Source organism: Anomaloglossus baeobatrachus, chromosome 6 (assembly GCF_048569485.1).
Source record: "Anomaloglossus baeobatrachus isolate aAnoBae1 chromosome 6, aAnoBae1.hap1, whole genome shotgun sequence".
NCBI lineage: Eukaryota > Metazoa > Chordata > Amphibia > Anura > Aromobatidae > Anomaloglossus > Anomaloglossus baeobatrachus.
Window position 1 is genome coordinate 395,925,798 of NC_134358.1, and position 15,790 is coordinate 395,941,587.

The 15,790-nt window shown below is 42.1% G+C and overlaps 1 long non-coding RNA gene across 1 annotated transcript in view; it reads left to right on the forward strand.

The window, feature by feature from the left end:
• The window catches only part of LOC142243305 (uncharacterized), a 60,502-nt gene that overhangs the window by 2,148 nt on the left and 42,564 nt on the right, over positions 1 to 15,790 (forward strand). Inside the window, exon 2 of the long non-coding RNA XR_012724350.1 lies at positions 10,114 to 10,251. This is a non-coding gene — a long non-coding RNA (uncharacterized LOC142243305). The remainder of the gene's footprint in view (positions 1 to 10,113; positions 10,252 to 15,790) is intronic.

A 15,790-nucleotide genomic window follows, 5' to 3' on the forward strand; every position in this document is an offset into this window, starting at 1 on the left:
AAAATGTGATCAAAACGAACAGGCTGCTTTTTTTTTGTCAAAGATTTTGACAAATATTTGTCAAACAAAATGCTGACAAAAAAAAGCAACCTGCTTTGCCCATAAACTTTCAATAGGATTGACATCAGGTATTTGTGATGGCCACCCCAAAACATTGACTTTGTTCTCCTTAAAGGGAACTTGCCACCGGGTTTTTCTCTTATAAGCTGTGACCACCAGTGAGCCCTTTTATATACAGCATATATGTGCGATATATATGTATATATCTTCAGCACACTAAAATGGGGAAACTGACAGTATGTCCTAACAGACAAATGTAAACAGGTGCAAACTGAATATAAAATATACTCTAACAAATAAACAGCTGCACTCTTAGGTATGGACCCTACGGAAGAGATACACCTTGTCACCTCACACAAAATTGGCCTTTTTTATGTTTTGTTTCAATTTTTATAGTTTTTTCCTTAGCAGTAATGCATGTTCAAATTTCTATATTCAATGTTACACAAAATTGGCATTTTTTATGGTTTCAGTTTCTCAATTTTTATATTTAGTTCCTTGGCTGTATTGCATGTTTAAATTCCTATATTCAATGTTAGCATATCTTAGTATCTCAGAGTGCAGCTCTTTAATTGTTTAGAGTATGATTGAGATAAATAGGTCAGACGTTTCCTGTAGTTTATAACCAAGTTTGCCCACACTGCAGCAGGGATTTTGGCCCAATGCTCCATACAGATCTTCTCTAGATCTTTCAGGTTTCGGAGCTGTCACTGTCCAACAATGAGTTTCAACTCCGCCCACAGATTTTCTATTGTGTTCAGGTCTGAAGACTGGCTAGGCCACTCCACGACCTTGAAATGCTTAGTTGCCTTGGCTGTGTGTTTCGGGTCATTGTCTTGCTGGAAGACCCAGCCATGGCCCATCTTCAATGCTCTTACTGAGGGAAAGAGGTTATTGGCTAGAATCTCACGGTGCAGTTGTCCTTTGCCCTTTCCAGAAAAGCACCACCAAAGTATGATGTTTCCACTCCCATGCTTCATGCTTCAGATTATGTTCTTGAGGTTGTACTCCTCCTTCTTCTTTCGCCAAACACAGCAAGTGGAGTTAAAAAGTTCTATTTTGGAGTCATATGACCACATGCCTCTTCTGGATCATCCAGATGGTTATTGGCCAACTTCAAACGGGCCTGAACATGTGCTGCCGTGAGCAGGGGGAACTTGTTTTCCCTGCAGGATTTTAATCCATGACAGCCTAGTGTTTTACTAACTGTAATATTTGATCCCTTCTCTATTCAGGTCATTGACTGTGTCCTCTTGTGTAGTTCTGGGCTGACTCCTGTCTTTCTCTGAATCATCCTTCCACCACGAGGCGAGATCTTGCATGGAACCACAGACTAAGATTGCCAGCCATTTTGTGTTTCTTCCATTTTCTAGTAATAGTGCCAACAGTTGTTGCCTTGCCACCAAGCTGCTTGCTTATTGTCCTGTAGCTCATCCTGTTTTGGAGGGCCATTGGATCAAATACTTAATTAACCTTGAGCCATAGGAAATTGTGGGAAATGGCCAATGAAGTGTATTATTTCACCTTGGATAAGTCTCTCTAGATACAGTTAGGTCCAGAAATATTTGGACAGTGACACAAGTTTTGTTATTTTAGCTGTTTACAAAAACATGTTCAGAAATACAATTATATATATAATATGGGCTGAAAGTGCACACTCCCAGCTGCAATATGAGAGTTTTCACATCCAAATCGGAGAAAGGGTTTAGGAATCATAGCTCTGTAATGCATAGCCTCCTCTTTTTAAAGGGACCAAAAGTAATTGGACAAGGGACTCTAAGGGCTACAATTAACTCTGAAGGCGTCTCCCTCGTTAACCTGTAATCAATGAAGTAGTTAAAAGGTCTGGGGTGGATTACAGGTGTGTGGTTTTGCATTTGGAAGCTGTTGCTGTGACCAGACAACATGCGGTCTGAGGAACTCTCAATTGAGGTGAAGCAGAACATCCTGAGGCTGAAAAAAAAGAAAAAATCCGTCAGAGAGATAGCAGACATGCTTGGAGTAGCAAAATCAACAGTCGGGTACATTCTGAGAAAAAAGGAATTGACTGGTGAGCTTGGGAACTCAAAAAGGCCTGGGCGTCCACGGATGACAACAGTGGTGGATGATCGCCGCATACTTTCTTTGGTGAAGAAGAACCCGTTCACAACATCAACTGAAGTCCAGAACACTCTCAGTGAAGTAGGTGTATCTGTCTCTAAGTCAACAGTAAAGAGAAGACTCCATGAAAGTAAATACAAAGGGTTCACATCTAGATGCAAACCATTCATCAATTCCAAAAATAGACAGGCCAGAGTTAAATTTGCTGAAAAACACCTCATGAAGCCAGCTCAGTTCTGGAAAAGTATTCTATGGACAGATGAGACAAATATCAACCTGTACCAGAATGATGGGAAGAAAAAAGTTTGGAGAAGAAAGGGAACGGCACATGATCCAAGGCACACCACATCCTCTGTAAAACATGGTGGAGGCAACGCGATGGCATGGGCATGCATGGCTTTCAATGGCACTGGGTCACTTGTGTTTATTGATGACATAACAGCAGACAAGAGTAGCCGGATGAATTCTGAAGTGTACCGGGATATACTTTCAGCCCAGATTCAGCCAAATGCCGCAAAGTTGATCGGACGGCGCTTCATAGTACAGATGGACAATGACCCCAAGCATACAGCCAAAGCTACCCAGGAGTTCATGAGTGCAAAAAGTGGAACATTCTGCAATGGCCAAGTCAATCACCAGATCTTAACCCAATTGAGCATGCATTTCACTTGCTCAAATCCAGACTTAAGACGGAAAGACCCACAAACAAGCAAGACCTGAAGGCTGCGGCTGTAAAGGCCTGGCAAAGCATTAAGAAGGAGGAAACTCAGCGTTTGGTGATGTCCATGGGTTCCAGACTTAAGACAGTGATTGCCTCCAAAGGATTCGCAACAAAATATTGAAAATAAACATATTTTGTTTGGGTTTGGTTTATTTGTCCAATTACTTTTGACCTCCTAAAATGTGGAGTGTTTGTAAAGAAATGTGTACAATTCCTACAATTTCTATCAGATATTTTTGTTCAAACCTTCAAATTAAACGTTACAATCTGCACTTGAATTCTGTTGTAGAGGTTTCATTTCAAATCCAATGTGGTGGCATGCAGAGCCCAACTCGCGAAAATTGTGTCACTGTCCAAATATTTCTGGACCTAACTGTACATACACATGACACAGATCTAGAGATGGCTGCCGCTTCCTGTTCTCCACACCCTGCCCTGGTATGCAAGTAATGTCCAGATGGGAGAAGAGGTCCAACCCACTGACTGACCCATGAACAAACCCACTGTCCAACTCACTGACCGAGCCACCACCAATGGACAGATCTGAGCAAGCTCACTGTTTAGCTAACCACACCCCCTTTTCCTTGTTTATATAAACAGGTGCTCAGTTGAAGCCGTGCCATTGTCTGATCAAGGAGAATTTCACATCTGACGTGTCAATTCTTTCACGCATGCACTTGATGCATATCCATTAGGCCAGAAGCAGGCAACTCGGGAACACAGCTAGTGTTCACCCTAACAATCTCATCTTGTGGAGGTCTACAATTTTATCCCTAGTTTCCTTAAACCGCTCTTTCTTCTTGGCCATGGTGGAAGTTGGAGTGTGATTGAGTGTGTGGACAAGTGTCATTTATACAGGTAACCAGTTTAAACAGGTGCAATTAATAAAGGTAATGAGTGCAGAGCAGGAGGGCTTCTTAAAGAAAAAATAACAGGTTTGTGAGATCCAGAATTCATGCTGGTTGATAGCTGAATAAAATGTGAATTATTTAAAAATAATTTGAATTTTTGGAGGGATTCCGTCTGTCATAGTTTGAAGTATATCTACGATAAAAATTAGAGACCTTGTAGGTGGTAAAACTTGCAAAATCGTCAGTGTATCAAACATTTACTTTCCTAATTGTGTGTGTATATGTGTATGTGTGTGTATATGTGTATGTGTATGTATATACACATACATCTATTATTAGTACAGACCAAAAGTTTGGACACACCTCATTCAAAGAGTTTTCTTTATTTTCATGACTCTGAAAATTGTAGATTCACATTGAAGGCATCACAACTATGAATTAACACATGTGGAATGAAATACTTAACAAAAAAAGTGTGAAACAACTGAAAATATGTCTTATATTCTAGGTTCTTCAAAGTAGCCACCTTTTGCTTTGATTACTGCTTTGCACACTCTTGGCATTCTCTTGATGAGCTTCAAGAGGTAGTCATCGGAAATGGTCTTCCAACAGTCTTGAAGGAGTTCCCAGAGATGCTTAGCACTTGTTGGCCCTTTTGCCTTCACTCTGCGGTCCAGCTCACCCCGAACCATCTCGATTGGGTTCAGGTCTGGTGACTGTGGAGGCCAGGTCATCTGGAGTAGCACCCCCATCACTCTCCTTCTTAGTCAAATAGCCCTTACACAGCCTGGAGCTGTGTTTGGGTTCATTGTCCTGTTGAAAAATAAATGATGGTCCAAATAAATGCAAACCTGATGGAATAGCATGTTGCTGCAAGATGCTGTGGTAGGCATGTTGGTTCAGTATGCCTTCAATTTTGAATAAATCCCAACAGTGTCACCAGCAAAGCACCCCCACACCATCACACCTCCTCCTTCATTCTTCATGGTGGGAACCAGGCATATAGAGTCCATCCGTTCACTTTTTCTGCGTCGCACAAAGACACGGTGGTTGGATCAAAAGATCTCAAATTTGGACTCATCAGACCAAAGCACAGATTTCCACTGGTCTAATGCCCATTCCATGTGTTCTTTAGCCCAAACAAGTCTCTTCTGCTTGTTGCCTGTCCTTAGCAGTGGTTTCCTAGCAGCTATTTTACCATGAAGGCCTGCTGCACAAAGTCTCTTCTTAACAGTTGTTCTAGAGATGTGTCTGCTGCTAGAATTCTCTGTGGCATTGACCTGGTCTCTTCTGAGCTGCTGTTAACCTGCGATTTCTGAGGCTGGTGACTCGGATAAACATATCCTCCGCAGCAGAGGTGACTCTTCCTTTCCTGGGGCGGTCCTCATGTGAGCCAGTTTCTTTGTAGCGTTTGATGGTTTCTACCACTGCACTTGGGGACACTTTCACAATTTTTCGGACTGACTGACCCTCATTTCTTAAAGTAATGATGGCCACTAGTTCTTCTTAGCTGCTTTTTTTCTTGCTATAATACACATTCTAACAGTCTGTTCAGTAGGACTATCAGCTGTGTATCCACCAGACTTCTGCACAACACAACTGATGGTCCCAACCCCATTTATAAGGTAAGAAATCCCACTTATTAAACGTGACAGGGCACACCTGTGAAGTGAAAAGCATTTCTGGTGACTACCTCTTGAAGCTCATCAAGAGAATGCCAAGAGTGTGCAAAGCAGTAATCAAAGCAAAAGGTGGCTACTTTGAAGAACCTAAAATATAAGACATATGTTCAGTTGTTTCACACTTTTTTGTTAAGCATGTCATTCTAAATGTGTTAATTCATAGTTTTGATGCCTTCAATGTGAATGTACCATTTTCAGTCATGAAAATAAGGAAAACTCTTTGAGGTGTGTCCAAAATACACAATGTGTACTGTATATGTATGTACGAGTATATATATGTGTGTGTGTGTATGTGTGTGTATATATATATATAATATATATATATAAAAAAATTACACACACTACAGTTCAAAAGTTTAGGGTCACTCAGATATTTCCTTATTTTTGAAAGAAAAGCACATTTATTTTCAATGAAGCTAACACTAAAACAGAAATACACTCTATACATAGTTAATGTGGTAAATAACTGGCTGCAATTGTCTGGTTTTGAATGCAATATCTACATACAGTAGGTGTATAGAAGCCTATTTCCAACAACCACCACTCCAGGTTTCTAATGGTACATTGTGTTTGCTAACTGTGTTAGAAGGCTAATGGATGTTTAGAAATCCCTTGAAAACCCTTGTGCAAGTATGTTAGCACAACTGAAAATAGTTTGGCTGATTAGAGAAGCTCTAAAACTGACCTTCCTTTAAGCTAGTTGAGAATCTGGAGCATTACATTTGTTGGTTCCATTAAACTCTCAAAATGGCCAGAAAAAGAGAACTTTCATGTGAAACTCAACAGTCTATTCTTGCTCTTAGAAATGAAGGAAATTCCATGCGAGAAATTGTCAAGAAACTAAAGATTTCCTTCAACGGTGTGTACTACTCCCTTCAGAGGAGAGCACAAACAGGCTCTAACCAAAGTAGAAAGAGAAGTGGGAGGCTCTGCTGCACAACTGAGCAATAAGACAAGTACATTTGAGTCTCTAGTTTGAGAAATCGACGTCTCACAGGTCCTCAACTGGCAGCTTCTTTAAAGAGTACCCGCAAAACAGGACAATGACCCTAGCACACCTCCAAATTATGCATGAACTATTTAGGGAAGAAGCAGGCAGCTGGAATTCTATCTGTAATGGAGTGGCCAGCCCAGTCACCAGATCTCAACCCTATTGAGCTGTTGTGGGAGCAGCTTGACCGTATGGTACGCAAAAAGTGCCCCTCAAGCCAATTCAACTTGTGGGAGGGGCTTCTGGAAGCATAGGGTGAAATATCTCCAGATTACTTCATCAAATTAACAGCTATAATGCCAAAGGTCAGCAAAGCTGGAATAGCTGCAAAGGAGCATTCTGTGACAAAAGCATAGTTTGAAGGAGAAAATTATTATTTCAAGCAAAATTCATTATTTGTAACCTAGTCAATGTCTGGACTATATGGACTATATTTTCTATTCATAATGCAACTCATTTGAAAAATAAAAGTAGGATTTTTCATGGAAAAGACAAAATTGTCTGGGTGACCTCAAACTTTTGAGCTGTAGTGTGTGTGTGTGTGTGCGTGTGTATGTGTGTGTGTATATATAATTTTTATAATGTACTCGGCACAGCCACTGAAAATTTAAATAACATGATGGTAGACGCACACAAGTACCGTGTTTCCCTGAAAATAAGACCTGCCCGGAAAATAAGCCTTAACATGATTTTACTGGATTTTTGGAGTATGCTTGAAATATAAGCCCTACTCCAAAAAATAAGCTCTAATTACAGTCAGGGTCTGTGTTAAGGTAAGTCAAACTTTGCAATTTCTCGGGGCCCCACTCTCTAAGGGATCCCAGCAGTTGTATTCCGAGGTCCAGATTTTTTAAGGACCTTTGATTACTTTATAGTCATGTGACCAAATTTCTCTTAGTTTGATAAGTCTAAAGGAACTGGACAGGAGACGCACTGGCATTGGGGGCATAGGGAACAAACTGGAAAATTTAACAGGTCAGCCATTCTCCCAGGTGCATTGCTTGAGAGACTTTGTGACATCACATCTTGTGACCAAAGTTCATTGCAGGAATCTAAAGCAAAAGAGGAGACAGGCTGGTATGTATGTGCAGTTTGTGGATGGATGGATAAGATAGATAGATAATACATAGATAAATATCTGTTACACACAAGGTTTGGAGAGTTATGTTGATGTTCAGAATGTAATTGTGGCGCCCTGGACTAGCCAGGTCGTCACAGGGACTACAACACGACACCCCCACCCTGAGATAGGCACAGAGAGTAGTAGAGATGGGTTTCAAAGCCGCGCCAAGGACCACAGGTTCATATGAGCTTTAGATTAATGTTTCTTTATTTCATGCACAGGTCAGGTCAATGCGTTTCAGGAGACACAGCTCCCTTCCTCAGGACAAACCAGCAAAGAATCATCAAATCTGCTGTTTAGAGAGCCTATACAGCATTATAAACAGTGCCTACAAGTAGTATTTAACCCCCTGCAGATTTAGCAGGTTTACACATTTGGAATTAACTTGGCATTGTGACATTTGGACTGTAGATCAGCCTGGAAGTGTGAAATGCACTGCAGCAAAAAAGAATGTTATTTCTTTTTTTATTTTATTTTTTTTTAAATTGTGAAAAGTTTATTCAGAGGGTCATTTATTATTCAACCCCTCAAACCACAAGAATTCTGTTTGGTTCCCCTAAAGTATTAAGAAGTATTTCAGGCACAAAGAACAATGAGCTTCACATGTTTGGATTAATTATCTCTTTTTCCAGCCTTTTCTGACTAATTATGACCCTCCCCAAACTTGTGAACAGCACTCATACTTGGTCAACATGGGAAAGAAAAAAGGAGCATTACAAGGCCATCAGAGACAAGATCGTGGAGGGTCACAAGGCTGGCAAGGGGTACAAAACCCTTTCCAAGGAGTTGGGCTTACCTGTCTCCACTGTTGGGAGCATCATCCGGAAGTGGAAGGCTTATGGAACGCCTGGACAGCCTTTGAAAGTTTCCACCCGTGCCGAGGCCAGGCTTGTCCGAAGAGTCAAGGCTAACCCAAGGACAACAAGGAAGGAGCTCCGGGAAGATCTCATGGCAGAGGGGACATTGGTTTCAGTCAATATCATAAGTAACGTACTCCACCGCAATGGTCTCTGTTCCAGACGAGCCCGTAAGGTACCTTTACTTTCAAAGCGTCATGTCAAGGCTCGTCTACAGTTTGCTCATGATCACTTGGAGGACTCTGAGACAGACTGGTTCAAGGTTCTCTGGTCTGATGAGACCAAGATCGAGATCTTTGGTGCCAACCACACATGTGACGTTTGGAGACTGAATGGCACTGCATACGACCCCAAGAATACCATCCCTACAGTCAAGCATGGTGGTGGCAGCATCATGCTGTGGGGGTGTTTCTCAGCCAAGGGGCCTGGCCATCTGGTCCGCATCCATGGGAAGATGGATAGCACGGCCTACCTGGAGATTTTGGCCAAGAACCTCCGCTCCTCCATCAAGGATCTTAAGATGGGTCGTCATTTCATCTTCCAACAAGACAACGACCCAAAGCATGCAGCTAAGAAAACCAAGGCCTGGTTCAAGAGGGAAAAAATCAAGGTGTTGCAGTGGCCTAGTCAGTCTCCTGACCTTAACCCAATTGAAAACTTGTGGAAGGAGCTCAAGATTAAAGTCCACATGAGACACCCAAAGAACCTAGATAACTTGGAGAAGATCTGCATGGAGGAGTGGGCCAAGATAACTCCAGAGACCTGTGCCGGCCTGATCAGGTCTTATAAAAGACGATTATTAGCTGTAATTGCAAACAAGGGTTATTCCACAAAATATTAAACCTAGGGGTTAAATAATAATTGACCCACACTTTTATGTTGAATATTTATTAAAATTTAACTGAGCAACATAACTTGTTGGTTTGTAAGATTTATGCATCTGTTAATAAATCCTGCTCTTGTTTGAAGTTTGCAGGCTCTAACTTATTTGCATCTTATCAAACCTGCTAAATCTGCAGGGGGTTGAATACTCTTTGTAGGCACTGTACCTTGGAGATGACGTCAAGGCACACCTCCAGAGAAAAAAATCGGCAGGAATCTGCACCTTACAAGATCACAGATGACGTAGTATATTGTAATAAAATCATAATGCAAATTATTCTGTCATAAGCTCTCTATTGTATCCCAAGCTTTTAAAATAAAGAATTATATTAAAAAATACAAAAAAGGAGTGGTTTATTGCGTACTAAAATTATATATATACATATATATATATATATATATCTCAATACATATATAATTGTGAATGTGACCATGTACGTATATATAATCAAGTTAGTGTATTGTACATTGCCTAGAACGCTAAAGCGTTGACGTCATCTCCAAGGTATATAATGCTGTATAGGCTCTCTATACAGCAGATTTGATGATTCTTTGCTGGTTTGTCCTGAGGAAGGGAGCTGTGTCTCCTGAAACGCGTTGACCTGACCTGTGCATGAAATAAACATTAATCTAAAGCTCATATGAACCTGTGGTCCTTGGCGCGGCTGTGAAACCCATCTCTACTACTCGCTGTTATCTGCCCTATGGGGACCGCTGCCGGGACTTGGAGTTACATGCTGTTATAGGAGTTGTGACTTTCACAACCCCTTTTGGTGAGTAGGATTGCTCTTTGCTTCACCCTATATATATTGGGGTAAGACCCTATTGCGCTTCCTTTTTCCACAGTTTTTCTTCTGACCTGATTGGGACCTAGCGTGACCAGATCTTCTTTTCCTGTGGATATAGCAGCAGAGGGTCATTGACTAAAGAATGGATTACTTCAATAATCGTCTATCTTCTAGAGAGAAACTGATCCTACAAACAGTAGGTGCACCTGAACTGCATAACAATGATTGGGATTTGAATGTACCTAATGTGTACTCAGAGGAGGATACAATTATGATGAAAAAATTGTTCCTACGGTTGGAGGATCTTCTTAAGGAGGAATTGAGGTTTGGCCTTGATGCCAGATTCCTCTCCATATATATGGAAGAAAAATTATGTCCGAGAGGACTAAGGATTAGACATGATTCTCCATTCCCTTTGGATCTGATATTCACTACTGAATGGGATGGTATACTACAGAACTGCATGCAGAGTATGCTGCAATGTTTATTTAAGAAAAGAACCAGTATTGCCAATGAAACAACGGTGAAAATTAACGAACTTTATAAGGAACTTAATCATTATGACTTACATCCTGAATATAAGATTGTAAATTCTGACATTAATACTAAACTGACTCAATTGGAACAGGACACCATCTTTAGAAAGTCTAAAAAACTTCAGAGGGACAGACAGGACATGATTCCCAACAGAACACAGGATCCCATTCACAGGGACAATACTAGAGAACCCTTAAATCGTGGACATAGAATTAATAGCCATAGTAAAAGTTTTTTCAATAGCAAGTTCCACAAAAAGAGGACTGACTCCTTTACTAGAAACGCATCTATTGATAATAACCCTAAAACAAAGTCTATCCACCATCTCAACGGTCGGGCCCCTAACATTGAGCCCATAATGACTACCACATTTGATGAAGTTTTCCCCACTGAACCAGTGATAACTGAACCAGTGATAACAATCCCAAATGATACTACTAAAACCAATGACAATCCCAGGGACTTTGTGGAAACTAGAAAACAACTAGAGGCCATTAGAGTCCAGATCGAGAGGATTCGTAGGGGAAGAGATCTGCATCTGATGCAGGGAGGAGACAATCTCTCCGCTATGGAAACGGATACACCTGATAAGGATTTCATAGACCTGTTAGAAATATCTACACATGAGGAGTATGTTCCAGTACCGGAGATACAGAATACTATTGAAGCGTCCCCAGTAGTTGACCACACAATTAGTATTGACAATACCCAAAGAGGGAACACTTGCGTTCCTTTTTTATCTATGGCCAGAAACACACAGAGCCACATTACAAACTTCCTGACACCCAGAACAGGAAAAAGAAAAAGCAATACAGAGGAAGAAGGGCTGGAACTAGGATCCAGCAAAAAAGAGAGGAGAGGTCTACAGCAATAAATAAAAATAAAAATATGGGTATTTTCAATTTATCGAACCACACTTTATCTGAAGGGGAAATAAAAATTCTTAATAAAGGATTATCTTTTTGTCCGGCTACCAATGCCAATGACTTTGATTTATATCTGGATTTCCAGAGATTTGTCAGAAAACTCACATTAACGAGACATTTCCAAATTCATAAAAATAACCCTAACACTGCTGAAGAAGGTATGGATGATTACCACCATACAGACCTTAAAGTAAAATCCAGTTCTTACCCCTTACAGAGCAAAGGTCACCACTTAAAAACCTTCAGTGACCTAGTACTGGAGGACCTTAAAAAACTTAAAGACTACAGGAGTACCACTAAAACGAACCTCACTACAGAGGAAAGAAAAGCTCTCCTCTCACTTAAAAATAATCCCGACCTGGTTATCAGGAGTGCCGATAAGGGTGGGGGTATAGTAATACAGGATAAAGAGATCTATATCCAGGAAGCCTTAAGGAACCTGTCAAACCCCGCACATTATGAGGTGGTAGACATGGTCCACTATGATCGGTCCATTGTGGAATACCATTCTTTGATACAAAAAGCAATAACAGCAGGTATATTGAATAAAGATGAGAGAAAATTTCTTGATATTAAGAACCCGAAAATGGCATTTTACTATCACTTGCCCAAAATACACAAAAGCCTTCTAAATCCCCCAGGGAGGCCGATTATCTCTGGGATAGACTCACTGACGGTTAATCTGGCAGCCTACATAGACCGGGTCATGAGGGTACACGTCACTAATCTGAGAAGTTATTTACGGGACTCTACACACCTCATCAATATCATTAAGGAAGTGGAATGGAAAAACTCCTTTTTATTTGTATCTTTAGATATGTCAGCCTTATACACGAACATCTCCCATGATTTAGGTTTAGAGTGTTTTAAACAATTCTTTTTGGCGGATGACCGGCTACCTGGGGCTCAAAAAGAATTTCTCCTTGAGGGGATGAGATTCATATTGACTAATAATTACTTTACTTTTCAAGATTTATTATACCATCAGTGCTGCGGAACTGTGATGGGGTCAAAGGTCGCACCTACGTTTGCTAACCTCTTTATGGGTATGTTCGAATTATTATTTATATACAATTCGGAATTTTTTAAACACGTAATTGTGTATAAAAGATATATTGATGGTGAACCCCTCTAGCATCCGGCTGCGCGCCTGCTCCTCTCCCACTCCGAAGCCCCGGGTCCGGCCTGCTGTGTCTCTCTGGCCCAGTCGTGGGCACCCGACATCCCGGCGCTCCCCTCCATAGCCCCCCTGTGTGGCCCAGCGGCCGACAACGCTGCAGTGTGTGGAGTCTCAGGGAGCGGAGGGCCCAGGGCTGAGAGGAAGACCCCAGACAAAGTCCCCCTGCACTGGAACTTTGCCAGGAAGAGGGCGAAGATAGGGGAACAGACCTGGTTCAAGGGGACCCCTCTCCAAAATAATCCAGGGACAATTAAGAACCGTGGGGGGTTGCTCTGTGCCCCCTCACATTACAGGGTGCTCTGTCGGCTCGGGCTTGGGCCTCCACAGCCTAGCAACTTGGCCAGCGGCAAGAAAATTTTATTGAGATCCAGCTCCGTGCACCATTACAAGTACTGAGGCTGCAAGGGAGGCCTAAAGGTGGAGATGATATAGAGAGGGGTCACACAGACGTACCTCGAACATAGACACATTCTCTTTTCGCCTCCTTACCCCTCTTTGAGGGAGTGCAATGTATTAAGATCTGTGCTACCTGGAGGGAGCGGAGTGGCCTAACCCTTACCATTCACTCACTAAAGCATAAATCACATATGTCTGACTTAAACATGGTCAAAATCGGCAACGCACGTGCCAGTTCTCTGCCCAGACCAGTTAAGTCCACTACCCAGGCTGATGTTGATAAGTTTCTCAAAAAACACCTACATGCAGCGGACGCTAAAACAGACAGCCCCCAAAGCACGTCTACTAATGATATACAAGATATGGATGACGATGAAAGTGACACGGAAGGTGCTGATAATAGCAAGAGTCTCCCCATCTCAAGATCCTTTATAAAGCGGATCCTCAAAAATGCGCTGGAACCGGTGGCAAGGGAGCTATCAGATATCAAGCAAGAAATTGGTCAAATTGGACACAGGGTGGAAACTCTGGAAGCGGCCCAAGCTACAATAACCTCCACTTCCAATACTGTCATCTCCTGCCTTCGTCAACAGGAGGACAATATCAATCAAATTCATGCCATTCTGGAAGATCATGAAAACAGAGAAAGGCGAAACAACCTCAGATTAAAGGGACTTCCAGAATCGGTAGCTAATGAAGCTTTGATCCCGACCCTACAGGGCATCTTCTCTGACCTGATGGACTCTGACCCTGCTCCGACAATAGAGCTGATACGAGCTCATAGATCTTTGAGACCCCGACCTAAACAAGGGGAGCCACCAAGGGACGTCATATGCCGCTTTCTGGATTACCGAATTAAGGAACTTATTCTTAAAAGAGCCAGAGAAGCAGAATCTATAAGTCATGAAGGCTCTAAAATTCTGATTTTCCAGGACCTTGCTTACACCACTCTGACCAAAAGGAGATTGCTACAGCCCTTCACAACAGTGCTACACCAACGCCAGTTTCCGTACCGCTGGTTATATCCATTTGGCATTGCTATATCTGCTAATGGAAAACACTACCAAGCCAAAATTTCTGCGGAGATAAGGCGGATTTGTGAAGATTTGGGGATCACACTGGAGAAATACCCGGAGCTGGAAATCCATCGATCGGCTTCTACGCTACAAATGCTTCCGGATCCGGCACCATGGCATAGTCTCACCCCAAAGACTCACAGATCCAGACGCAAAGCGGCGAAGAAACTCCAGATGAACTCTGAGGGCGAGCCCCCCTGAAGGGGCCTTTGAGTGGGTCTGTTGTTGCACACAATTGATTATGCAAGTCAAAACATGTTGTTATTATAGGGGTTTTGCACCCGTTGCTCCCTCTTGATGCACACTTTTACTTGTTCGAATTGCAAATAGTTGAAAATGTTGATACTAATACTCTGTTTTCTTTTGAACCTCTCTCTACCCCCTGCTCTTTCTATCTCTTCTCTTCTTCTATTGGTCATAGGTCTGGTCCACTCGTCCCGGGGTAAAAAGAACAGAATGTCCTTCCGTCTGTATTACCATGGCATTACATCATAAGGTATTTACGGCGATAAGCCTCAACGCACATGGGTTAAATTCCCCCATACAAAGGTCACAGACTCTACATAGCCTACAAAAAAAGCACGCAGACATGATATTCTTCCAAGAAACGCATTTCCGCGAAGGCAAAATCCCAAGTTTTAACAAAGCACATTACAACACCTGGTTCCATGCTCCCTCCCCACGTAAAGGTTCTAGAGGGGTCTCCATAGCCCTGGCTAAAGATATACCCTTTCTGGCTCAAGATGTCGTCATTGACCCAGAGGGCCGGTTCATTTTCGTTAAGGGTATTTTGGCCGGTTCCATGGTAACCCTAGGGAATGTGTATGCCCCAAATGTAAAACAGATTCGTTGGTTGATGTCCACACTCAAAAAATTCCGCATTTTTTCAGACGGTACTCCAATATTGTGCGGTGATTTCAATGTGGCTTTGGAACCTAAACTAGATTCCACTGCAAAAAAAGTCACCTCTCTTTAAGGGACCTATCTCGGATTAAATGCTCTCTCCTTTCCCTTTCTTTGATAGATATATGGCGCTACCAACACCCCACAACTAAAGATTTTACATTCTTCTCTAATCCCCATAAATCATACCACAGACTAGACTACATTTTTCTACCCAGGCATCTGCTGCCTAATGTCAAGGACTCAGAGATACAATCATCCCCTTACTCCGACCATGCTTATGTCTCAGTCAGTTTCTCACTCCTGAGGCCGTATTGGCTTCACCGTACGTGGAGATTGAATGAATCAATTCTCTCCTCGGAAGAAAATAAGAAACGCATATCTGAATGTCTCCGTAATTATTTTGCAGAGAACAAAACACAGGATATTGCGGCCCCAATGCTGTGGGAAGCGCATAAGACGGTCATTAGGGGAGAGTTGATCTCCATTTCCTCACACCTCAACAAGCAGAGGAAATCGTTCTTGGAGACTTTGTACGCTGAGATTGCCACGCTGGAGGCCCAGCATAAAATGTCCCTATCTCAACAGACATTAGAACAATTGACTGCGAAACGTGTGGAGCTTAGGGATATGCTCAATAAACAGTCGGCTAAATTTTATCTCGGTTGGAGGAATCGTATGTTCCTTCATGGGGATAAAGCCTCCAAACTTATGATG